The sequence below is a fragment of the Camelus bactrianus genome, chromosome 36 (genome assembly GCF_048773025.1).
Source record: "Camelus bactrianus isolate YW-2024 breed Bactrian camel chromosome 36, ASM4877302v1, whole genome shotgun sequence".
NCBI lineage: Eukaryota > Metazoa > Chordata > Mammalia > Artiodactyla > Camelidae > Camelus > Camelus bactrianus.
Genome location: NC_133574.1, coordinates 4383378 through 4408606, shown reverse-complemented (window position 1 = coordinate 4408606; position 25229 = coordinate 4383378). Strand labels below are relative to the sequence as shown.

The 25229-nt window shown below is 38.8% G+C and overlaps 1 protein-coding gene across 22 annotated transcripts in view; it reads left to right on the top strand.

Annotated features, from left to right (window-relative positions):
* The window catches only part of LOC141576068 (uncharacterized), an 85075-nt gene extending 62351 nt beyond the window's left edge, over positions 1–22724 (top strand). For 8 of the 22 annotated variants that reach the window (XR_012504312.1, XR_012504308.1, XM_074358529.1 and 5 more), the window contains one exon: positions 7190–8714. The gene's annotated coding sequence lies outside the window, so the exon portion shown is untranslated. The other 14 variants (XR_012504305.1, XR_012504306.1, XR_012504307.1 and 11 more) reach the window with 7 other exon arrangements.
* The last annotated feature ends 2505 nt before the right edge of the window (positions 22725–25229 follow it).

The following is a 25229-nucleotide window of genomic DNA, read 5'->3' as shown; positions in this document are numbered from 1 at the left end:
CCCTTCAGGGGTCACTGCCTGGGTGGAAGAAACCTTTACACAAATCTGGGAAGGATGGCAATTAAGTAGATGGGCTGTTACGGTTCTCAGTGTGCCCAGGCTCGCTCTTCCAGGCACTCGTGGGACTAACGAGAGTCATGTTATTCACTCGTTTACTGATTTATTACCCTTTAATTGATCATTTGTCCCACAGTAAGTGAAACAAGGGATCAGGAACCTGAGCTCTGTCCCCTCTCCTATCGCTGATTGTATCTGTCAGTCGGGTGCCCTGCGTATGCATTGTGAAATGGTGGTATTTCTGCCCAATGGGGCTGCACTGTCAGTTCTGGGAATCAGGGGAGACACGTGGGTAGAACAGTGGCTTGACAAACATGACACCTCTTTATATTGTCACCTGGGAACTTCTCTCTCCATAGTTAGCTCTGTATTATTTTTGTTGTTGTATTTTATCCAGCATTACTAAAAAGTTTTACTTAAAAAGAGATCCGAATTAGCTCTGTTCACCTGTTTCCAGAACTGAAAGCTTCAGTTCTAGAGTATCTGTTTGATTTTTCTTAAAAATACATTCCAGTATATTTCTCTGGTGAAAGTCTTTATCCTGTCATCTATTTCACCATCATTTCTTTATTTCCTTGAATATATTAAAAGTAATTATTTTATAGTCTTTATTGTTAATTCTGATGCCTACATCACCTGGGAGGTTGCATCCATTGTCTAATGTTTCTTATTCTCATATTATCCATCATATAGTCTTGACATGTTGCATATCTAGGAATTTTCTATTACATGGCAGACATTGTGAATGAAAAATCCATATATTATCTTCCATGAGAGGTTTTCTACCTTCCCGTCAGGCAGACAGGGTGAGGGACTGATCATCTCACTCCAATCAGGCACTGAGGTGGGTCAGGACTGGCGTCTTCTTTCTTAAAACAGCTTTGAGGTATACTTGGCAGAATAATTTTCACATATGTAAGTGTACAACTTAGTATACTTTGACATAAGTATATCCCCAAGAAACCATGACCACACTCAAGACAGTGAACATATCTATCAGCCACAAAACTGTCCTCCTGCCTTTTGTTGTTCCTCAGATGCAAAGAGTGATCTTTGTATCATATCATCCTTTATCAGATATATGATCTACAAATAGATTCTGTCTATGGCTTGTCTTTTCATTTGCTCAGCGGTATTTAAAAAGAGCTTTGAAGAGTCTTCATTTTGATAAAGTTCACTATATTGGTTTCTTTTTTAAATAGATTAGACTTTTGGTGTCATAGCAGGGAAATATTTGCCAAACCCAAGATCTTAAAGTTTAAGCCTATGCTTTTGTCTCCTAGATGTTTTATAGTTTTCAAATTTCTATGAAGATCTATGATCCATTTTGAGTTAATTTTTCTGTATATGATGAGATTTGGATGACAGGTCATTTTTTTTTCATGTGGATATCTAATTGTTCCAGCACTGCTTGTTGAAAAGACCCTCCACTGCATCCTTACTGAGAATCAATAGTCCATATGTGTTGGTTTATTTTTAATTTTTAATTTTTAAATTTTTTATCTTGTGGGGAAAGCAATTAGGTTTATTTTTTATTTATTTATTTATTTATTTATTTAATTTATTTAATTTATTTATTAATTTAACAGAGGTCCTGGGGATCGAACCCAGGACTTCATGCATTCTAAGCTTGCACTCTACCACTGAACTGTACCCTCCCTCTATATAAGTAAGTGTTGATTTAGTTCTGAACATTTTATTCTGCTCCATTATTCTGTTTTCCTGTTTTACACTAATAGCATACTTTCTGATTACTGTAGATTTTTTTTTTAAGTCTGAAAATCAGATAGTGTCAGTCTTCCAACTTTGTTTTTCCTGTTTAAAATTGTTTTGAATATTTGGGATCTTTTGCATTTTTATATGAATTTTAGAATCAGTTTTTAAGTTCCCTTCCTTATATCCTGTTCTGCCAAAATTCCACCCATGTCTTTGGCTATCTCCAAATCCACATTTTCTGAAGAAGTCTCTCCAGACACCAGGTGAAAGGAATTTCTCTTTCGTCTGTGCTCCATTCACATTTCATAATATTTGATTACATTTATTCATATTTGGCTATATGTACTTGTCTGATCTTTCCTGCCATATAGTAAACCTCTCAAGATCAGGAATCTTGACTTGGTTCCCTCTGTCTGCTGAGAAAACTAGTTCTATGCTTTGCAGGAGTGAGCCCTGCAGTCAGAGGCATCTGCAGCACACATCTAGCTCATTGCTTGCATATCGTCAAGGAATCCTGCAGATTTAGAATTGTTTATTGATTGTTGTCTCCAAGACGGCTCAGTCTTTTTTAATTCTATTGCTACTGCTGCAGTTTCAAAGAGCAATGGGCTAATTATTTTCCAAATATCAAAACATACTGTAATTGAGTTGTGATGCAAATTATGTGCTGCTGTGTCTTAACAACCTGCTTAGTGTTCACAGGCTCCTTCACTCAGGGAACTTTGGGAGAATGTCATATCCTTAGAGATAGCCATGCTGTCTTTGGCGACCTGAGCAGCAGTATCTGAACTCACTCCTGTTTTTCCAGTGTCCCCTCTAGCCCTCCTCCAGCCCTCCATGGGGGGCCCTGCAGTTCTGCCCTCTAAAATCCTGTTGCTTCTCAGGAAGACTTCCCTATGAAACATAATCATGTCCTTTTTGTGGGGACATTCAGTCCAGAGATCTGACGGCAGGGGAAAATGTTTAGTCTGCTTTTGGTAGAACCTAAATTCTTCCATACTTGTTAAAGGCAAATCCAATGAGGAAACTGTGTTGGCATCTAACAAATCAGCATAAATGTCTGATGAGGAAGATCAGCTTCCCCATCCCACTCAGGCGTCAGGTTGACGTGACACTCACCTTGGCTAACATTCTCTCCTGTGAGCAACATAAGGTTCAAGACGTTATGAATGGCCTTTTGTTTTTCTTCCTTAGTCTTTCCACATTCACTGTGTCTGGTGAGATTACATGAATCCTGCTTATTTTCAGCCCAGCACTAAGCTTTTTTAAAGGATCACATGTTTAAAAGTCCAGTGGGCAATTTGTTAGAAGCTAGACATCCTCTTAGATATTGGCCCTAAAGTCAAACTTTGGTTAGTGTGAATGAAAATTTCCTTTAAAATTTTAAATACAGTGGTATAAACATTTAAAAATAATTAAATATTAGTCAATTTCATTAAACACTATAGCAGTTATTTAACTTTAAGCCTGTTTCTGGGGCAAATTTGCAGAGATTCCCTCTCTTCATTGATTCCCTCTTTGTCAGAATCCTTGAGAGGCCCCTGTCATCACTGTCAGTATCATCATCATCATCATCATCATGGAACTGACTCCTCTGGAAGGTTCTAGGAAAATAGAGATGATGGGGATAATGTAGGTGAGTGTGTGCATATACACTGAGAACAATTATTAAGCATTAGATGCACAGTATCTGTTCACTTAGAGAAGAATGTGGCCATGAAATCCTGATGTGGTGAATGAAGGAAAGGGTGGGAACAGGATGGTCAATGGAAAGGAGGAGGAAGTGAGCAAAGCGGGGAGCATAGATCCTCGGTTAGGAGACCAGCACGTTGGTGAGAATGAGGGGAGTGTGGTGGCAGAATCATGTCCCTCCCCCGCCACAGGGTAGCCACCTGTGACATGTTACTGTACATGGCAAAAGAGATGACAGATATTTTAGGACAAAAATCTTAGAGGATTTCTGTCTTCTAAATTGTCTATTAGCCTTTTAAACCCATGATACATTATTAGAGATTAGTGCAGGGCCACAAATAAACAGGATTCATATAATCTCACCAGATGTACTGAACATGGAAAGACTAAGGAAGAAAAACAAAAAGCCATTCATATGTGCCTTGAACCTTAAATTGCTCATGACAGGAAACGTTACCCAAGGTGAGTGTCACAGCCACATACATAATGCCTGAGTGGGGTGGGACGAGGGGATCCTGAGATGAGGTGATGGGGAGAGTAGCCTGGATTGTCCAGGTGGGCCCAGGGTAATCACAGGGGTCCTTACTAGCAGAGGACATTTCCCATCTGAGTTTAGGGTCAGAGGGAGGTGCAGCCATGGAGCAATGTTCAGAAAGGCTGCTGGCCATGAAAATGGAGGAAGCCGTGGGGCACAAGCTAAGGAAGGTGGGTGACCTCTGGAAACTGGAAAAAAAACAAGGAAACTTTCTCTTCTAGACCCTCTAGAAGGCAGGCACCCTCCTGGTACCTTGAATTTAGCCCAATGAGAACTGTGTTGGATCTCTGACCTCCACAGCCATAAGGTGATAAATCCAGTAAGTTTCTGGAATTCTGTTATAGTTGTAATAGAAAAGTAACATAGGGAGGGGGTGTGTAAGGGATTAAAGTTCTGGGATGGGGTGTGGAGGGGATTCTGACATTTACACCTAAAAAACAACCAGGTGAGATGGGAAGGTAGTGCCCTCAAGCCGAGTTTTAGGGAGAACTACCTGGCAGGGCTGTTACGCAGACTGAAGCGAGGACAGCATTGGAGTAGAGGAATCAACTAAACCTCTACCAGGAAACTAAGCAGTAAAATGTCACAGGGCTTCAATGGTAGTGGATGTAGGATGGGTAATGGGCAGAGAGAAGCATTACTTTGAAGGAATTAGTACAGGTTTGATGACTGCATGTTGGGGAGAGTTAGCCGATGTGTGGACTGAATGTTTGCATCCCCTCAAAATCTATATGTTGAAACCCCATCTCCCAGGGTGATGGTGTTGGGAGGTGGGGCCTTTGGGAAGCCATTAGGCTAAAATAGGCAATAAGAGTAAAGGCCTCATGAATGGGATTAGTGCCCTTATAAGGGGCTATAGAAAGCTTTCTTCTCTCTGCTCTCCACCCCATGGAGATAGTGGGAAGACAGCCATCTTCAAGCCATGAAACCAGTCCTCTCCCAGATACCTTGATCTTGAACATCTCAGCGTCCAAAACTTGAGGAATATGCTGGTTGTTTAAGCCACCCGACCCACGGTAATTTGTTACAGCATCCCAGACTGACAAAGACAGTGGAGAATGCCTCTGAGTTTGGCACTGATTGCCTGGAGATGCTGAAACCCAGGGAAGTGGGCAGCACAGATGTTTACTCATTTAATCCTGCCAACACAGTAGGAGATAGAGTCTACATGTTCCTCACCATTTAAAAGATAAAGAAAAGGGGCAGAAATAAGTTAAAAAAAAAAAAAAGAATTTGTCCAGGATTCACACAGAACCCCCGGGAGGCAGAGTGAGAATTTATACTCAGGCGGGCTGGCCCCAGAGCCCCTGCTCATAACTACTACATCAGATGGCCTGGCTTATGTGGATCATTTTTTTTTTCAACTGTGAGATGATGATACTGTGTCCAGTAACTTATAATTTCAAAATACGTCACTATAAGGGAATCACTAGTCACGCGCATTACAAACCACAGAAAGCTAGACATACAAAAATAACCTGTTAGGGCAAGAAAACCACTAATGTTTCTAAACATCATACACGCTGAGCCTTTGCAGTAAAATGTGTATTTATAATTCTGTCTGGCTACAGAATAACTTCATAATCCTGCATGTGGCTGGTGGCTCCCATGGTGGACAGCATGGGCCTAGGGAACTTAAGTGACTTGCCCAGCCTCGCCCAGGAAGCTCGTGGTGGGATCAGAGCTATAGTCTGGGACTTTTCCTTCTTATCCAACAAGTCCCTCCTGGAGGCTTAGAAGCTTCTCCTTTGGTGCCCAGCTGTCTATCTGTACTTATGACATCTTGTCAGGTGTCCCAGCCTGTTCCTGAACATCAGCCAGAACCCACTTCTGCCCTTTTCTGGCCAGGTAATACCTTCTAGCAACTTCCATTGCCTTCTTGGCATCAGTTCTTACCTGGAAGCGTAGTGGCTAGAGATGGAAATGTGTCCACATGACAGGTATTTCATAAACATAGCAGGAGTGGTCAAGAGAAGAAAAAGTCAGGAAGAAAAACCAGTGGAAGGAAGTCATTAAATACACCAAATGGATACTTTCAATGTATGTTTGTGTTACTGAGTCCAAACTTGTTCTGCTCGCTGCATGACAGGCCAGTAAATCGGGAGACCAGGTTTTGGGGCAAGGAATGGCAACTTTAATTGGAAAGCCAGCTGACCAAGAAGATGGCCGACTAATGTCGTGGAGAACCATCTTCCCCAAGTCAGAATTCAGGCTCCTTTTATATTAAACAGGGGAAGCGGGAATGCTGAGTTGTTGCAGACTTCTTGGTGTAGGAATTCTTTGTTGTTAGAATCCTTTGTTCCTGCAGCTCTTCACCTGGGTCACATCCCTGTAAACCTCCAACAAACAAATGTTATTTTCTATTCTGTAACTTGTTATCTTTATAAGGATGGAAAAGTGTTAATATCCTTCAAAGTCAGAGCCTTGAGAATAGGCTCTCCTGTCTATTTCAGGCTCTAGGCAACATTGTTTTACAAAACGTGCAGAACCAACAAGACTAAACCTAGGAAACAGGGCACAGGTTTAAAGTCAGAGGAACAGATCTCATATGGAATCAGATTTGTTCTTTTCTATTACAGGGGCAGAAGCAACTTGAGGATGACGTTTATTTGATTTATAATTTTCTCTCAAATTCTTTTTAACTCTTGATCACTTCCATTTCATTTGCTTGTTTTGAATCACTCACGGCCTCTGTACCCTTCAGTATAATTTACTGTGATCTCAGTACTGTCCAGCCTTTGTCTGTGTGTTAATGCTGCTTCCACTTCATCTTTTTTTCTCTGATTACTTTTAATATTCTACTTATTTTCTGTACTTTGCCAACCCTTCTTTCATTCTGTAGGCTTCCCATATATTTCTTAAACTCTTGTATATCTTTTTTCTACTTTTATGAAAACAATTGCTTTAAGTCATGTTTCCCATAATACATTTAGTAACACCTTTCACCATTCTATGAAAAGCAGTTTTGTTTTCTAGAGTCTTCCATTATCTGTCATTTTATTTTGTTCTCTTTTTTTAAATGTATTTTTGTATAAATACCAGCTAGCTCTTTTATTTTTAAGAACTTTTTTTTTCATTTCGACTAGAAATCCAGGCCAAGCTCTTTTCCAAATACGTAGAGAGGTGCCCAAGTCATGTGCCAGTCCAGAAAGATAAAATCAAGATTTTTTCATTGTTGTCTCTCCCCAGTCTGCCAGAATCAGTTCTGCAGAGCTGCTCCCAGTGTGCATTTTCCCCATGTCCACTGCCTCATGTCCTGTTTCCTGCAGATGCAGCTTGTCTGTGAAGATTCCCCGTGAGCTCTCCTCCTCTCTCAGAACCAAAGCCGTGCACATTCCCAGTGATGTCCTCTAGGCCCTGGTCCTGTTGTTATAAAGAAAAAAATGTTGCTTTCACTCTAGAGTGTGCTACTTACACTAGAAAGATATGTGTTACCAACATTCTCTGAGCTCCAAAGTCATGGGCGTTCTGTAGCTTTGTAAGCACAGTCTGAAGTCAGGAAGTGTGATACCTCCAGGCTTTGTTCTTTTTCCTCAAGATTGCTTTGGTAATTCTGGGTCTTTTTTGGTTCCATACAAATTTTAGGATTATTTGCTTAGTGAGATAAGTCATACAGAGGAAGACAAATACTCTACATTATTACTTATATTCAGAATGTGAAAAATAATACAATCAAGTGTGTGTCACAAAACAGAAACAGACTCAGATGCAGAGAACAAAGTAGTGGTTACCAGTGGGGAGAGGGAAAGGGGGAGGGGCCAGAGATGGGTAGGGGATTAAGAGACACGAACTACTATGTAGAAAACAGATAAGCAACAAGGATCTGTGGTATAGCGCTGGAACTGTAGCCATTTTTTGGCAATAAGTTTAGATGGAGTATAACCTATAAAACTATTGAATCCTTATGCTGTACACCTGAAACTAATACAATGTTGTAAGTGAACTATACTTCAATAAAAATAAATGAGTAAATAACTAAAATATAAGTGAATAAATAAATAAAATATAAATGAATAAATTAAAAATAAAACTTGGGACATTCTTTTCCCATGTCCTTCCCTGTTTTATATTTACTGATTTGGGCAGCCCCCTCCTATTTCATTGTTCAGGAATTTAAGTAGCCCACATACCTCAACAAAACATTAGATTTATATTTTTTTCTTATTTTCCCAGTTACTTTTTTATATTTGAGAATAAATGAGAAATGAAGGATTTAATCAGCCACATTAGAGTGGAAAGTTTTTAGTGTCCTTTTAATAAAATATTTTGCGTTATATTTTGTATATTTTACTTATTTGCAATTGGTCTGTCAAGATTATCTACTCCTTCTTGACTCAGTTTTAGTAATTTGCATTTTTTCTAGAAACAGTGAACTTAATTTAGAGTCTAGATTTTTAAAATATATGCATTATTTTACATACACATAGATCTCTTTTTAATGAAAAAAGTTTTCTCATTATTTGTAGTTATATTCAATTATCTTATTTCCTTCAACTAATTTGCAAAGTAGGTTGGTGGCTCTTTTCAAACTACCATACATATTTTTATATTTTAAATATTGTTTAAAACATTATTTTTCTTTAAAATTTCTCCTCTTTTACTTGCATGTTACTTATCTGTTTCTAGATTTTGAGTAGAATATTTTATTTTAAACTATTTTTTTCTAATAATGCTTTAGAGCATCATAAATTAACTCTGATTGTTGCTTTTTTTTTTTGTCTCTCATAGGAATTGATGAATATTCTGACTAATTTTGAGAGTTTCTTTTTTATTGAAATAAAGTTTCTGGTGTACAAAATAGTGAGTTATGTTAAAAGAGTTTCTAATGCCAATTTTGATTCTCAAAATTCGTATTAAAGGTCAGTAAAGAATTGTAAGCTATCCTTTTTTTTTATTTCTATGTAAAGAGCTTTAGTTGGCTACTATTTCAGTTCTAAATTTATTGCACTGTGGTTTAAGGGTGTAGCTTGAATAACATCCATTTTTTAAATTATAGCTTGTCAATTGCTGAGTCATTGATTGATCTTACCATGTGGTAAATTATTTGTAGGTGTTTCAATAACGTTAGGAAATAATGAGTATTCCTAATCTGGGTTACATGCTTCTATGTCTAGTAAACAAGTGTTGCTTGTTGTAGCTTTTAAATCTTCTATACTCAGTTTCTAAGAAAAAGGCATTAAGATGTTATAGAATATTAAAGAACAATTCAAAGAATGAAGGCATCTTTATGTGCCAACAACAAATGCCCTCAAGATGTAAGTGCTGAAGCCAAATTTTGGAACCCCTCCTCCAGGGCTTTGCTCAGACCTTACCTTCTCCGGAAGCTGACTGAGAATCCTATTTAACGTTGCAAAACTCTCCACTGCACACACAGGAAATTCTTACTCTTTACTCCGCTCTGCTTTTTCCACAACCCTTAATATATTCTGCAATATTAAATGATTTAATTATACGTTATGTTTACTGTTAATTGTCTGCTTTTCTCCACTCAGATATAAGCGCCACAAAACCAGTAACTTCTGCTTGTCTTGGTTGCCAATGTCTCCCAGTGCCTGGTACACAATGAGTAACTGTTTAATAGATATATCTTGAAAAAATGTTTATTATTGTAAGTCATGTAGGAATAAAATCCCAAACTATTTTGAAAACACATAAGATGCAAATACATAGAAAAGAACCCATAAGGAAACTCACAGAATTGTTACGTGTTTGATTCTAGGATGGGGTTGAAAAATCAAGGAGGCTTTTTACTTTTAACTTGACATCCTTCCTCATTTGATGGTGTTTATAATAAAAAAAATGTAAGTATTCAGTATGTAATTGCAATGTTAAAAATTAAATTTGAAATGACAAATGGCTCAGAATAAATAATATGTTTTGATAAAGAAGAGTGATAGATGAGGATGACCCTTACCATGTATGAAAGGAGACTCTAAGCTTCTCTGTGGAATGGCACTGATAAAGGAATAGACCTGCACATCGGGGAACCAGGCAGATGTCTGGGATAGATTCCTTAGCAGAGATGAGAAAACACTACATAAGAAAGGCATGTCAAGTCAAGGTGGAATAGAGAAACGTGGAAATAATTATTGAGCTCTTGGGGTTAGGAGCGAAACAGTGTGAATTTCACCTTACATCAAAAAGGAAAATATAAATAGAAAAATATAGAAACATTATATTACTCATGACAGGAAACACCATACATAAAATGGAAAGTCCAAAATTACCTTGAAAAGAAAAAGTGCTTAACAAATATAGAAGATACTGGATTGAGATGCTTATTAAACCAAGGTCCATGCAACCGAAAGAAAAATACTAAAACTCTGGTAAGGGGACAAAGCTCTTAGACATGCAGTGCTGATTCAACCATAATCCACCAATTTGTTTCTTTCTTTAATAGTCAAATAAGCCATTTACAGATGGTTACTTCACACTGAGTGACCCTAAGCGTAGTCTGAAGTCTACAAACAGCATATTTGCAGAATTTTTAAAAGGCTTTAAAATCAGAGAAGTACTGGCTTTTGGGTAAAGTAAGACTTTCTACAGTTAATTTTTATTGTAGTTTAAACACAAATCAAGGATGCTGGTTCAGTGACAGATGCATGCAAACTAAACTGGGATGGGAGGCTATTTAACTGCCCAGAACAGGGGGAATCTGTCTGCCTGGAAACCCTGTCAATAATAATTAGTGCTTTCTGAAAAGGATGTTGTAGGTACACAGTCAAAATGATCCTTAAAGGGGGGATATAATTTGACTTAGGGAAATAACTGCTTGTGGAGGAAAAATATAACAAAGCACCGCACTCGGAAGTGATAACCACACAAAATACCACCCCACGCCCAGGCTCGGTCTTATATAAGAAACTATCATATTGCCAATTAAATAGTAATTGCTCAGTGATGACACTTTGAAATGGCCAAATACAAAATTGAGAGAAGAAAGGAATTGATCCCAGTCACCTCTCTGTCCCCCTTCCCTGCCTCCGCAGCCCCACAAACAAAACAGCACGGGAGAAAATCCAACAGCCCTGTTAGAATGATTTTCCTGTCTCACTTTCACAAAAGACCTGGAAATAACATCGCACCAGTTTATAAGCCAGACAGGGCCTGGCCCGCTGTGTCAACACAGAAAAGCAATCCTGCAGTCCCAGCCCTGCCTTGTGGCCTTTAGGACTGCTTCAGAAATCAATCCTGGGGAAGAATAAAAGGGCAGCACCACCAGGCTCAGGGACACCCCTCGCAATCTGGGTTCTAGCTGTGGATTTGCCAGGAGAAGAGTCCCGGCCATGCACGCAAGCTCCTTCCAGGTGCTGCCAGCCCTTTGAGGCTGAGATGCTGGAGGACTTCGTGGGTGAGGTACTGAGCTACAGCTTTGCATTAATTACCTCACTTTGTCTCCACAGCAGCCCTTTGAGGAAGATGCTATTCTGGTTCCCCTTTGCACAAAGGAATAAAGTTACTTAGAGGAAGTCAGTTGGCTAAGGTACTGATCCAGTGCATAAAGTTGGCCCTTTTTACCATAAGTATTTACAAAATAAAATGTTTTCCTGACATCTTTGTGCTCATTTATCTGGGCCGCCAGGGCAAAGTACCACGGACTGGGTGGTTTAAACAGCGAAGATGTATTGTCTCAAAGTTCTGGAGGCTGGAAGTGGAAGATCGAGGTGTTGGCAGGGCTGGTGCCTCCTGAGGCCTCTCCCTTGGTTTATAGATGGCTGATCGTTCCCGTGTTCTCACATGATCTTCCTTCCCTTTATGTGTCTCTGTCTCCTGGCTTTCTCTTCTTCTAAGAACACCAGTAATGTTGGATTAGGGCCCACACTGATGAGCTCCTATAACCTAACTACCTCTTTAAAGGCCCTGTGTCCAAATATAGTCACATGCTGAGGCGTTGAGAGTTAGGAATTTAAACATGAATGTTGGTGCAGGGTAGGGGGGACACATCTCAGCCCATAACAACTTTATTTTTTTTACAGACTTTTCACTTAATATTTTATCAAATAATGACCATAACCTGCACATCCCACTCTTTGCCAATCCAATAAAAAATATCTGATTTTGTCTGAGAAAAACCTACAGTATGTTAGCTGACTCGTCTCACTTTGCATGTTCTTGATATTTGAGGTAGTTACAGTGACCCCCAAAATCATATAGTAAGTCCCCATGCAGCAGCTCGGAAGCCCCAGCGTTCATCAGGACCCCTGGAGGACCGGCTGGGCTCGGCCTCCAAAGTCAGGTCTGAAGTGGGTCTGAAGGAAGTCCTGGGAATCTGCATTTCTAACAAGTTCCCAGGTGACACTGTTGCTGCTGGTCTGGGAGTCCCCCTTTGAGAAGCGCTGTTCTGGCTTATTCCCAGCCCCCTCTCTTAGGTGCCTCTCCCGCACCAGCCTGCCCATCGTGAGATGCAAAGTGCTCAGAAGAGAACCTGCTTGAAATCCCAGTGCTGCCTTTCCTCCCCGCACCGGCACCTGTGCTCACTCGGCCTGCGTGGCTGCTTGGAAAGATGGAGTTTCTTTGGTCTTTCTAGAGCCCGTCCTTCCACATGGGTACCAATCCCAACCCCTGTTGCACATTGAAGACATCAGTCCATGCATTTTCCCAGTCTCTCCTACATTGCCAACTTTTTTCTCCTTACAAAATCATCCTTATCAGCACATAAGCATGATATTAATTCTCTCATCTTGAAAAGCAAAATTGAAACAAACAAAAAAAATGTATATTTTACTGTACTCTCCCTTCCCGTTAGTTGTTACGCTATTTCTTCTAGTCTTTGCAACAGAACCCCTGGAAGGGACGGTCTTGACTCAGTCTCTCCCGTTTCTCTCCTAATCTCTCATAAACTCACTGTGATCAGACCTTCACTCCCACCATTTCACCAAAACTGCTCTTATTAAGGTCACAAACGACCCCCAGATTGCTAAATCTCATGGCCCACCTTCTGCCGTCTCATATTTTACCCCATGCGGCAGACATGACATTCCTTGTTCATACACTTCTTTTGGCATCTAGGGCAGCTGATAATGAGATTACTCTTGTCATTTAGAATATATTAATGGTTAAAATTTCAAAAAGTCTTTAGCTTTCTTTCTAATAAGATAAATATAGATAGATATGATCTACATTAAAAAAAAAAGTCTTTGGGGTCGCCCATGATTCTGTAACACTGTTAAGAGTCCCTGACACCGAAAGTTTGAGAAGCACTGCGGTCCTGAGTGCTCCTGGGCTTTGAGACATCCGGAGTTCGGGGCTTTCTATTCCATTGTCTCTCTAGTGTTTCTACGTAGAGTTTTGGGAAAGGTGGGTTATGTATTGTCCCATGGAAGATGAAGATGTGATTCTCAGAAAGGCACCACCACACACAAAAAAATACACATCTATTTTAATGTGGTTAAGGTCGAGATTTTTCTCCTTAAAGAGGAAGGAGCAATGCAGAGAAGGGACAAAGCTTTCAGGGTTTCAAATCCTACAAGTTCCCCAGCTGCAAAGGGTAAGACCCCATCAGGTTCTTTGGAAGGTGTCCGTTTGCCAGTGTAAACTGTTCAGGGGCTTCATGATAGCTGCGCCTGCTGCCCAAAGGCAGGCAAGCAGCAACCTGCTGGGAGATTTGTGGAAAGTGCAGATAAATCGGAGTTTCTGTTGCCATGTGAATGATTCCCTTGGCAGGCCTGAGCTTGAGGCCTAAAGATCTGTTACTCTAAATAGAAACTCTACAAATACTTCTTGATTAATTGGTTGATGGACTGAAGAAATAGCAAAAATTATAAATTAAGAAGTGATATATGGTAAATTCTCACAGCTGTATAAATATCCTGGAAAAGGTCACTTGGTTTTGAGTGAAGTTTGTAAGCATGTGCAAAATTTGGAATGAATAATTTAAGATAAATTACAGGCACAATAATTTTTTTTAAAAACTTCTACCACAATGGGAAAGCTATGAGATCATGTAATTCACATTGGCAGACATCCCATATCTCTTGAGTTATCATAAACTGCTGCACAAAAAGCCTAGGTATTCAAAAAGATGAATAATTCAAAAATGCTATTATTTCAATTATGCAAATAAACTCTCATAAGAACTATACAGCAAACTGAGAAAAGTTGGTATTCTGTCCTGGTGACACCCCATGCTGCATTCCTTTAGGGGGAAAAAAAACCTGATAACTAAATTTTATTGAAATATTGCAAAAAAGAAACAAAAAAGAAAAGAAAGAAAGAATTAAACAATGCCTAAAACATTTTCTATTGTTTTTCCTTGGGTTTCAAAATACAATTCAGACATTGTTTCTTCCCTAGGAAGCCAAAAAATTTTACTGCTTACAAACAAGGCAGATAACATCAAGAGAAGAAAATATACTTCTTTTCATTTTCTCTGCCACTGAAATGCTACTAACTCAGCAGAGAAGAATCCGTTAATGCATAGCAAGTCACAGGGCCCTATGAGTTTTTTCTACATCAACCTAAACAGGGAAACTATAATTCTGACTATGCACCTCTTTTTCCCTCTTTGTAAAAAGTGTATTAATATGAAACTTTCAGGGGTAAAATATTGCAATCCATTCTTTCTGAATCCAAAGAACTGTTTGCCCATGAAAAGAAATTTCACCAAGTTAGAGACATTATTTTATAAAAGTAGTAGAATATTCTTTCTGCTAGATAAAGACAGCAGCCCATCAGTTTACTCTTGTACCTGTAGGTAAATGGTCTTCTCAGTCTACATCACAATTACACCTTTCCACTACACAGTTTAGTTTTGTGAGGGCAGAGGCTGGGACTTCTTGGTCCTAGGAGCCAGTCATTGCCTGGTTCAAAATAAGTTCAACAAATGTTTGTTAAATTGAAAAGTTAAATATTGCCATCTGAATCTTCAACAAGCACTACAAATTCAGTATCTTCTCCCATCATTACCTATCTTTGTAGATTGCTTCATCGCCTATCACTTTCAAAGCCAAAAATGTTGGTTTCAATGACCGTGCACTCTGCCACTCTGAACTTTATATCCAATTAATGAATCCAACAGACTGCAAATTCTCTATTGGTGCACAAATTTGGGCTTCATTATTATTTACCAAAGTTTTATTTTAGATTCATTCATTTCCCCTAGTATAATGCTTTCTCCAACTCCTTTCACTTTAAAGTTGGCAGTATTTGCTTTCCAAAAGGTGGAAAAAAGAGGTATAATTGATATGCTAAGACAGGAGGAAAAATAGAATCATTAAATGTTCAATTAAAACCACAAAAGGCAGAAAGAGTGGAAGACAAAAATAGTGACAAAAAAACAAGGGCAACATATAAAAAACAATAACAAAGATGGTAGCTATTAATCCCAACCATGTCAATGATTACTTTAAATATCAGTGGTCTAAATGTACCAGTCAAAAGACAGAGATTGTCAGTATGGATCAAAAAATAAAACCCAACTGCATTTTTATATAACAAATCCACGTTAAATATAAAAACATATATTGATTAAAAGTAAATGGATGAAAAAAATACATCATCCTAATATTAATCAAAATAAAGCAGTAGCTAGACTAATTTCAGACAGAATAAAGTGTAAGGACAATTATCAGGGATAAAGAAGGGAGCTACATAATTATAAGTCAATTCTCCAAAAATACATAACAATTTTTAACATACGAGCACCTAAGAACAGAGTGTTAAACTACATGAGGCAAAAACTGATAAAACTGCAAGGAGAAATGAATGCACTAGCGTAGCTGAGGACTTCAACAGCAGACTTCAGCATCAGTTGAAGACTTCACCCTTTTTTCAGAAATGGACAGATCTAGTAGGCAGAAAATTAGTAAGGACATGGTTGAACTCAACACCACCATCAATAAACTGCATAATTGACACTTATAGATTACTTCAGCCAATAACAGCAGAATACACATTTTTCTCAAGTCATATGGAGTATTCAAGACAGACCACGTTTTGAGCCATAAACACATCCTAACAAATTTAAAAGAATTGAAATCATGCAATGACCACTCTCATACCACAATAAAATTAAACTAGAAATCAATAACAGAACAATAATTGAAAAATCTCAAAATACACAGAGATTAAACAATATTCTCTTAAACATAACACATGGGTCAAAGAAGATATATCGAGAAAAAATTTTAAATGTTTTGAACTAAATGGAAGTGCAACTTATCAAAATTTATGAAATACAGTGAAAATAGTGCTTAGAGGAAATTTTTCAGTATTGAATGTATGTATTAGGAAAAACAAAAGGTCTAAAATCAGTAATCTAAGTTTCCACTTGGAAAAGAAGAGAAAATTAAGTCAAGCTAGGCAGAAGAAAATAAATAAGAATTACAGTAGAAGTCAATGAAATTGAAAACAGGAAATAAATAGAGGAAATCAACAAAACCAAAAGCCAGTTATTTGAAAGGATCTTTAAAATCAATAAGCCTCAAGGGGGTGGGGGTGGGAAGGGACAGACTGGCATTTCAAAAATGTAGAGTAGATAAACAAGATTATACTGTGTAGCACAGGGAAATGTATACAAGATCTTATGGTAGCTCACACAGAAAAAAATGTGACAATTAATATATGTATGTTCATGTATAACTGAAAAATTATGCTCTACACTGGAATTTGATGCAACATTGTAAAATGATTATAAATCAATAAAAAATGTTTAAAAAAAAGAAAATTGGTAATATTTGTTAAAGAGACACACACACACACACTTTTTGAAAAAGACATGCCCCTAGATAAAAATATTTATGCTGTGAAAATGTCAGATCACTCCAAATTTATTTATAAATTTAACATAACTCCAATTAAAATTAATTCTAAGAATAAAAAATAAACACCAAAGATCCTAATAAACATATAACCAAGAAGATACATTGATTTCAAATAAGCATAAGAAAAGATGATCCATATCATATATCATCAGGGAAATGCAAATTAATACAGTGAGACACCACTGGGCATCAATGAGAATGGCCAAAATCTAGGGCGCTGACAGTACCAAATGCTTGTGAGGATGTGCAATAACAAGAACATTCAAATATTGCCTGTGAGAATGCAAAATGGTACAGCCCTTTTGGAACACAGTTTGATGATTTCCTACAAAACCAAATATACTCTTATCATATGATCCAGTGCTCACACTCCTAGGTATTTACCCAAAGGAGTTGAAAACATGTCCACACAAAAACCTGCACTCAAATGTTGATAGCAGCTCTGTTTATAATTGGCAAAACTTGGAGGCAACCAAGATGCCCTTCAGTAGGTGAAGAATAAATTAAGGTACTTCCTGATGGTGGAGTATTAGTAAGCCCTAAAAAATGAGCTGTCAAGTCATGAAAAGGCATAAGGGAAACTTAAATGCATATCTCTAAGTAAAAGAAGCCAGTCTGAAAGGCTACATGCTGTAGAGTCTAACTACAGAACATTCTGGAAGAGGCAAAACTATGGAGACAATTAAATCAGCGGTTGTCGGGGGTTGATGGGGAAAGATAAAGAAGCAGAGGACAGAGGATTTTTAGGGCATTTTTAGCACTCTGGATGATATTATAATGATGGATATATGCCATTGTACATTTGTCCAAACCTGTAAAATATACAAGACCAAGAATGCACTGAAGTGTAATCTATGGACTTTGGGTGGTTATGACGTAACACAGAGGTGACAGCACTGCATGGTGATGTTGAAGGAAACTGACAGCAAGCTTCATCCTTGCTCGTAAAGGTACCATTTTGATAAGTGATGTAGATAATGAGAGAGGCTTTGCGTATGTGGTGGCAGAGGGTCTGAGGAAACTCTCTTTCCATTCCTCTCAATTTTGTTGTGAATTAAGACTGCTCTAAAAATTATCTTTTTTTAAAAATGGATATAAAATATTGCTACTGCTTTCTTCTCAGTTTCCCCTCTGCTTAGACTTTCAAAGGCTCCTTATTTTCTATATTAATCACATACTTACCATATTCTACTGGATTTTACTATATGCCTCCAAACAACAGCGTCCTCATCAGCTCCTGCTTACAATTTCCATACGCCCTGTATTCCCAACAAGTGCCTCTATCTTAAGGTGCTTTCCCCAGAAGCAAATCCAGGGGCAGGGATTTGCATGCAATTGCTTTATTATTTGGGAGATGTCCCCGTGAAGCACCATAAACATTCAGGAAAGGAAGACAGGAAAGAAGAGAAACTATAAGGTATGCAGTATAAGTAGGTTTTAGAATGAGCACAAATACTGACCAATCTCACTGGGGAACCCTGGGATACAGTGAGATACACTCTTCCCCGTTATTCAGTGACCAACCCCAATTGCTTTCAAGGGGTATCATATTCTCCAGTCAGTTTGCCACTGGCCAAGAGCTTCTCCTGGATGCATTTGCTCCCTAGCATTTTTAGCCTGCCTCGTGCATGAACAGATAGAATGTCTCTGGCAGAGTTACAGGTGCTTCCAGCTGAATGCATGCTGCCAAAATGGTGAATGCCAAGGACATATGGGTGGGCGCTGATGCAGGACTATTTTAGTGCACTTGGCACAGTCTCATTTATATGTCTGTTGCTGTGCTTAAACAGTTACTCACGTAGGGGCTGCCTTGTTGATTGTTGTTACCAGTGAAATTCTACTCAACCTCTAGTCCCAAGGTCAGCCGTCACTTACTCTAATTCCATCCCTAAGGAAGAATTAATGATTTCCTCCTCTGTACATCCATCATACATCTCTAGAGATCAAAATGTCAACCTGGACTCACCATCTCCTTCCACATCACCATGCAGTGCTGTCATCTCTATTTTACACATGAGGAAACGGTCAGGCAGGTCTGCCCAAGATTATCTGGCTCCTAAAAGTTGGAGCCCAGACTCCAACCTAGTACTCTTAACCCAGAATCTTCTACTTGGCTCAAGAAACCAAACAACTTTGAAATGAACTCAACTTGTATCTTTTCCATGAAGTAACTGAAGACCAACTGGCCCCAATAAGCCCCCTGACATTCCAGGAATCAGAACCGCAATGTGAAACAGATTTATCTGAAGACACCAATTTATAGAAATGATTTCTATATGAATTGCTCCACAAAATCTGAGTGTAGATAAGAACATATTTGTATTTCCTATCAATAACTCAATCATCACCCGCCTTATAAAAAGAAGTCCAGTTTCTCCCTATTGATGTGCCTCATTTCCCTGTTTTTTTTTTTTCCAGAATCATGGCAGTTTACACAAACTAAAAAGATTTTACAGCCTTCCACACCCAAGCCTGCAGAGATTCGGTGTCTCAAGTACCCACTTCCTTTGCATCCTGCTGCAGCACAGTGGACAATGGAAGTTGGCCCCACAGTCTGCTTGTCAGTGCTAGTCTCCGGCTGTGACTGTCTCGGTGGTCTCAATGCCACCCAGCTGGTTTTCAAGGAATTACATTCATTTGGTGCCCTCAGGGCGAGGCTCAGCCTTCCAGCGCTGACTGAAGCAATGACTGCTCAATTTTTTCAGTCTCCTATGCAGCCAGCTCACGGGGTCTGCTGGCCCCAGAGTACCAGGATAGGATGGTTCCGGTACCTAGCACTTTATGGAAGGATGATCTTTTTCCTTCCCTGTTCTCCCTTGTCAACCCCACTCCTTGTATCCTCAATCCAAAATTAGAGTCCTCGTGCTTTATGACCCTATTAACAGGGGTGATGCTCAGCCCACAAATTCAATTAAGCAACAAGCAGGCAATCCTGTGCAGCATGAAACTCAATTTTTATCGAGACTCACCTTACCCACAAAGGTAGTGGGAAACTTAAGCTCAGTCCCATTCATAGTTTTCTGTCTCCTTTTGGGGCCTTGGAGGGTGGCTTGGGATTCAGGAGTGGGAACTCTCTGATCCTCAAGCACTCGCCCATACAGGTAGCCTCTGGGACCCCCTCGGCGCTAATGCGCATGCGCCCTTCTAACCCGCTGGCTCACCCGTGCTGTCCGCACAGCGGGGCCTGGACCTCCCCTCTGAGCTCATCTATGAATCCCATCTCCTCAGACGCCCACATAGCCGTGTCCACTCAGAGATCCTGCCCTGGCTCACCATTCCTGGTGGCGGCCGAGGCCCCAGCCACTACCACACCGGGGCCTGTGCGTGCAGTCTTGCTTTCTCCCTCCAGACTGACACATCCCTGAAGCGGTACGGGGCTCAGTCCCACTCTGCCTGCTGCTTTGGGTCAAGTATTTTGTCCAATCTTCCTTTGCTCTCTCTTCTATGGGGCTTTTGAAAATCAAACAGATAAGCTAATAATTAAAAGGCCCAAAAGATGAGGAAGCTCTTCCTACTTTCTGATTTTCATGCCTCTTCCCTGAATTGGATGGAAGGAAGAGAGAATAATTTAGGGAGAAAGATTCCAGAGCGATACTGCAAACTGTTACCTTAGATACACCTACAAGATAAAAATAAGCCTTCCTACAGGTTCTGTCTTCTCTCCACAAAGCTAACACCCTAAGCCCTGCTCACGAATATCCCCTTTATAATGCATTTCTCTCCAAACACGTCCTTTTGCCCTGTCCTGCTCTTGTATATATAAAAACATTCAGTTCTAGAAAGTCCTGTCCATCTTTTAAAGATTTGCTTCCTAAAACTCCAAGGTGGTTTTCTGAGTACAAATTTATTCTTTAATGGGCTATTCTAAAAAAAAAGAAAGAAAGAAAGAAAAAATTAAATGTGTCAACTGATGTAACTTGATAAACCTTAATATCAACACAGTTACCCCCAGAGGACACAGGTGGAGAGGATGATGAAGGTGATGAGTGATTGGGAAACTTAATTCTGAGTTAGTACCTGGTCTTCTGTGTCTAAAAATATCACTTTATTTTAAAAGACTTAAATATTTCTAGATAAAGCAAACCTTTACTTTTGCCCAAACAGGGGAAAATATTTTTGTGAGTGTCTGTTCTATTTTAACAAGCATCATCTTAGACAACAAAAGAAATGATCAGAAAATTGCTTAAAAAAATCTGCTATTCAGATATAGGACTCATAGTCATCCTCTTATGAGATACTCTGAAGAGGCTGCTCAGGAGGATAAAAAAGAAAAATGCAATTGTTAGATGTCAGTTAAATAAATGTTTATTGTAATTTAAGCTAATAGTTATTCATTATTCAGTCAACTATTTGGTATAAATAAATATTCTCCCACTTGTTAGACCCTGGGGCCTTTCTTAATCTTATCTGAATTTCTGAGTAATCAGAAGTTATAGATTGGGTGCATGTTGAGCTACGGACACCCATGGTGTCACTGCTTCATTTTTTTTTTTTTTCATTTCAAAGCAAATGGTCCATCCAAAGTGAAACCTGCTGTGTTGTCTTAGTGGTAGAGGATGCTTTAATCTTTGTTGGTGGTGGTATTGTTGCTGTTGTTTTAATCAGACAGTTATTTCAAATAGAAGCAATCAAGTTTCTTTTTTCATCGCCACCTCCCTCCACCTTTTCCACGCAATCCATGCTGTTAAGGAAATACCCTTGTTAGTAAAGTGACTCATCTATGTTTTGAGCAGCTGAGCAGCTGGAAAGGTCATTGTAAGGGAATCTTTTCAGATGGTCAGTGTAAGTTAAAATCTCATTAGAAATATGGCAATGCCTCGGGGTCATAGATATCTTCTGAGGTCTAATGTGTCTTCCAGAGGCAGAAAAAGAAGTTTCTACTCAACGGGGTGCCAAAGAGGACATTTAACTCCAAGCTCCACAATCTGAAATTGGTCCATGCATCTCCATCTGCCCCTAAAACTGGAAGCCATAGCCAGTTTCTCTCCTCTTCATCCCCGCATTTACTGAGACAAGTAATTTCTCTACAGACAAGCAGAAAACGCACTCCTCTCTGTTTAAGGAAAGATGAAATCCCCACTGTGAATGCCATGACTCTAGGCTTTCTGATGGACAGCTGCCAAGTCTGCATGCTTCCACTCAATAACGTGCTTTGGTTTACAGGCTGAATCCCATCACTCCGCTGAGAGAAAACCTCTGAGGGGCTGGGATGCAAGACAGTAAAAGCATGACAGCAGGAAGGCTGAGGAGGACCTGAAGGAAGGCTCGCTATCTGGAGAAGTCAGGTTCAAAGTGAAAGTGGAGTGGAGAGAGAAAACACACACCAAACCTGTTCAAACCTACACTCAGAACATTTTATCTAATGTATTCAGAGGGTCTCCTTTCTAAGCAAAGGAGTATAGATTGTAAACATCAGTTGTGCCATAAGGTAGCTGAGCCAACTTACCAGAAAACCAGCTTTATCTTCTCCAATTTAGTGTTGGGTTATATAGTCACAATTTGAATTTACAACTTATGAAGAAAAAGATGATTTTGTATTTTCTTAAATGTAATAAAGTTTCCTGTTTTTAATCACAGTCAATGTAGTCAAAGTGACTATTATTATATCTGATTTGTAGTTATTTCTTCATGTGTTGTTTTGACCAGCTGGAAAACTAGCTCTAAGAAGAGGCATTCAAAGAGGAGATAGTGCACTTCCTCAGCATTTCTACTTTAATAGAAGTGAACCAGAGAAGGGACCATTACTGAAATATAGTCATAATTTTTATGGGTGGTTTGAACTTGTTAAAAGTTGTAACTGGGATTTTCTGTTCAAATTTTCTGCAGCCCACGTATCCAGAGTTCATCATAAGAGGGTTGACTAACCAGCTTCAAAGTTCCTGAAGCCACACCAGTCAGAATGGCCATCATTCAAAAGTCCACAAATGACAAATGCTGGAGAGGCTGTGGAGAAACGGGAACCCTCCTACACTGCTGGTGGGGATGCAGTTTGGTGCAGCCACTGTGGAAAACAGTATTGAGTTTCCTCAAAAGACTAGGAACAGACTTACCATATGACCCAGTAATCCCACTCCTGGGCTTATATCCAGAAGGAACCCTACTTCAAAAAGACACCTGCACCCCAATGTTCATAGCAGCACTATTTACAATAGTCCAGACATGGAAACAGACTAAATGTCCATCAGCATATGACTGGATAAAGAAGATGTGGTATATTTATACAGTGGAATACTATTCAGCCATAAAAATGACAACATAATGCCATCTGCAGCAACATGGATGTCCCTGGAGAATGTCATTCTAAGTGAAGTAAGCCAGAAAAAGAAAGAAAAATACCATATGAGATTGCTTATTGTGGAATCTAAAGAAGAAAAGAGAGAGAGAGAAAGAAAAAGAAAGAAAGAAAGAAAGAAAGAAAGAAAGAAAGAAAGAAAGAAAGAAAGAAAGAAAGAAAGAAAGAAAGAAAGAAAGAAAGAAAGAAAGAAAGGAAGAAAGAAAGAAAGAAAGAAAGAAAGAAAGGAACATAAATACAAAACAGGAACAGACTCATAGACACAGAATACAAACTTGTGGTTGCCAGGTGGGATGGGGTGGGAAGGGACAGGCTGGGAGTTTGAAATTTGTAGATACTGACAGGTGTATAGAGAATAGATAAACAAGATTATCCTGTACAGCACAGGGAAATATATACAAGATCTTGTGGTAGCTCACGGTGAAAAAGAATGCGACAATGAATATATGTATGTTCATTTATAACTGAAAAATTGTGCTCTGCACTGGAAATTGATACAACATTATAAAATGATTATAAATCAATTTAAAAAAAAAGTTAAAAAAAATAGGTGGGAGCACATGTAATTATTTTTAGAAACATCTCAAACATCTCAGCCGTGATGGAATTCTAAGCGCCAATTGTTTAGTAAAGCAGATACGCCTGAACTCACTAAAGCACAACAAACAGATTAGTTTAGTGAGAATATCTGTTTCTATGCCTTCTCTCAGTCACCACTTTTTCCTCATTCCATAGAAATCCAATTTATATTGGGTTATATAAGCCATAGATTTGGGGAAAAAATGAGTTTATTACATTTCTTAAGCAATTTCATTTGTGTTTATTCTGGCTCAGAAAGCCACATGGTAGCCAGCTAAATTACTTTCCCTGTTCATATGAAAGAATGACAGAGAGACTTAGCTTGATTAAGAAACAAAAAAAAAAATAGGAAACTATTTCCCCAAATTCTTATTATTTAGATGGCAGAAACCATCTATTTCTATGCAATTACGTATTTAGATGACCCCACTAAATACATAGGCTATTTTCAAAAACGGAAAATCAGATCAGATATGGACCAGAATGGACCAGATCATTGATAATGAGAAAAACCAAAGTGGAAGCAAACGAACCTCCACCTCTCTTTGAAGCTGAATTTTCTTTTTCTATTTGTAACCCGCCTAACTCACACTTAAACTTTTCCACAGAGTGCTGTAGTTCTTCATTTAGATATACTTTGGATGTTCTGTTACGATTCGATGGAGAAGAACTCATATATTCTAATTCAGGATCCATGATTTTAGAATTACCAGCACCGCAGCTATCTGCAAGCAGCGGCTTCTGGAACCTGTTTGTATTGGTTTGGTTTTCTTATAAGTATTTCAAACAGCAGAAATATCATGACTTTTTTTTTTTTTTTTTTGAATCATGTGTTTCATCTCACTGAAGTGAGCAAGCCACAAACCCAAAATGTTTTTTGGATCACTACACTGAGGTGTGTGTGTCCCATGGCTGATTTCCAGTTACTGGTATTTTGGTTCCTATTTTGTATCGTTTGCGTATCAAACTCTTGGTCATCTTTCACTTCAAATGCAGCTACTGGGTTCCTTACTTTTTATTTTCTATATCATTATAAAAATTCTCATTTTTGGTGAAAAGCAGGTTCAGTGTCCGTTTCAGGTTCATAGTCTAATTTATTTTCATTGAAATGAAGTTTTGAAGACACCTGGCAAGTGTATTTTGGGGACTTAGGGTTGGAGTAAGATGGAAAAAATTTTTTAACACTGGGCTCTTTGTGTTCAGGAGATGCCTGGAATACTGCAGAGACAGAGGCTCCCAATGTATCTTTTCCTTCACAATCAAGTATACTATGTGTTAGATTGGAAGGTATTACCCCATTTTCCATGTTAACTCATTTGTGATGAGTTTTATATTATTTCCCCACTCTAATTTTCCTTGTTTGAGCCACATGTCCTCATAATTTTCCACCCAGCACCACCCTGAATACACAGACATGTCCTCTCTATCATGTTCCTTATTCATTCCTGGTTCTTGAGGCAGTTTTTGAAGATGCAATATGGGAAGATAATTTTCTTGATTTGATTTTCAGATGTCTTTTCTGTCAGGGCACATATTTGTAAAACAAAAAGGTAATCAGGTACAGGAAAAGAAAAGTTAGGAAATTATTTAAAGTTAA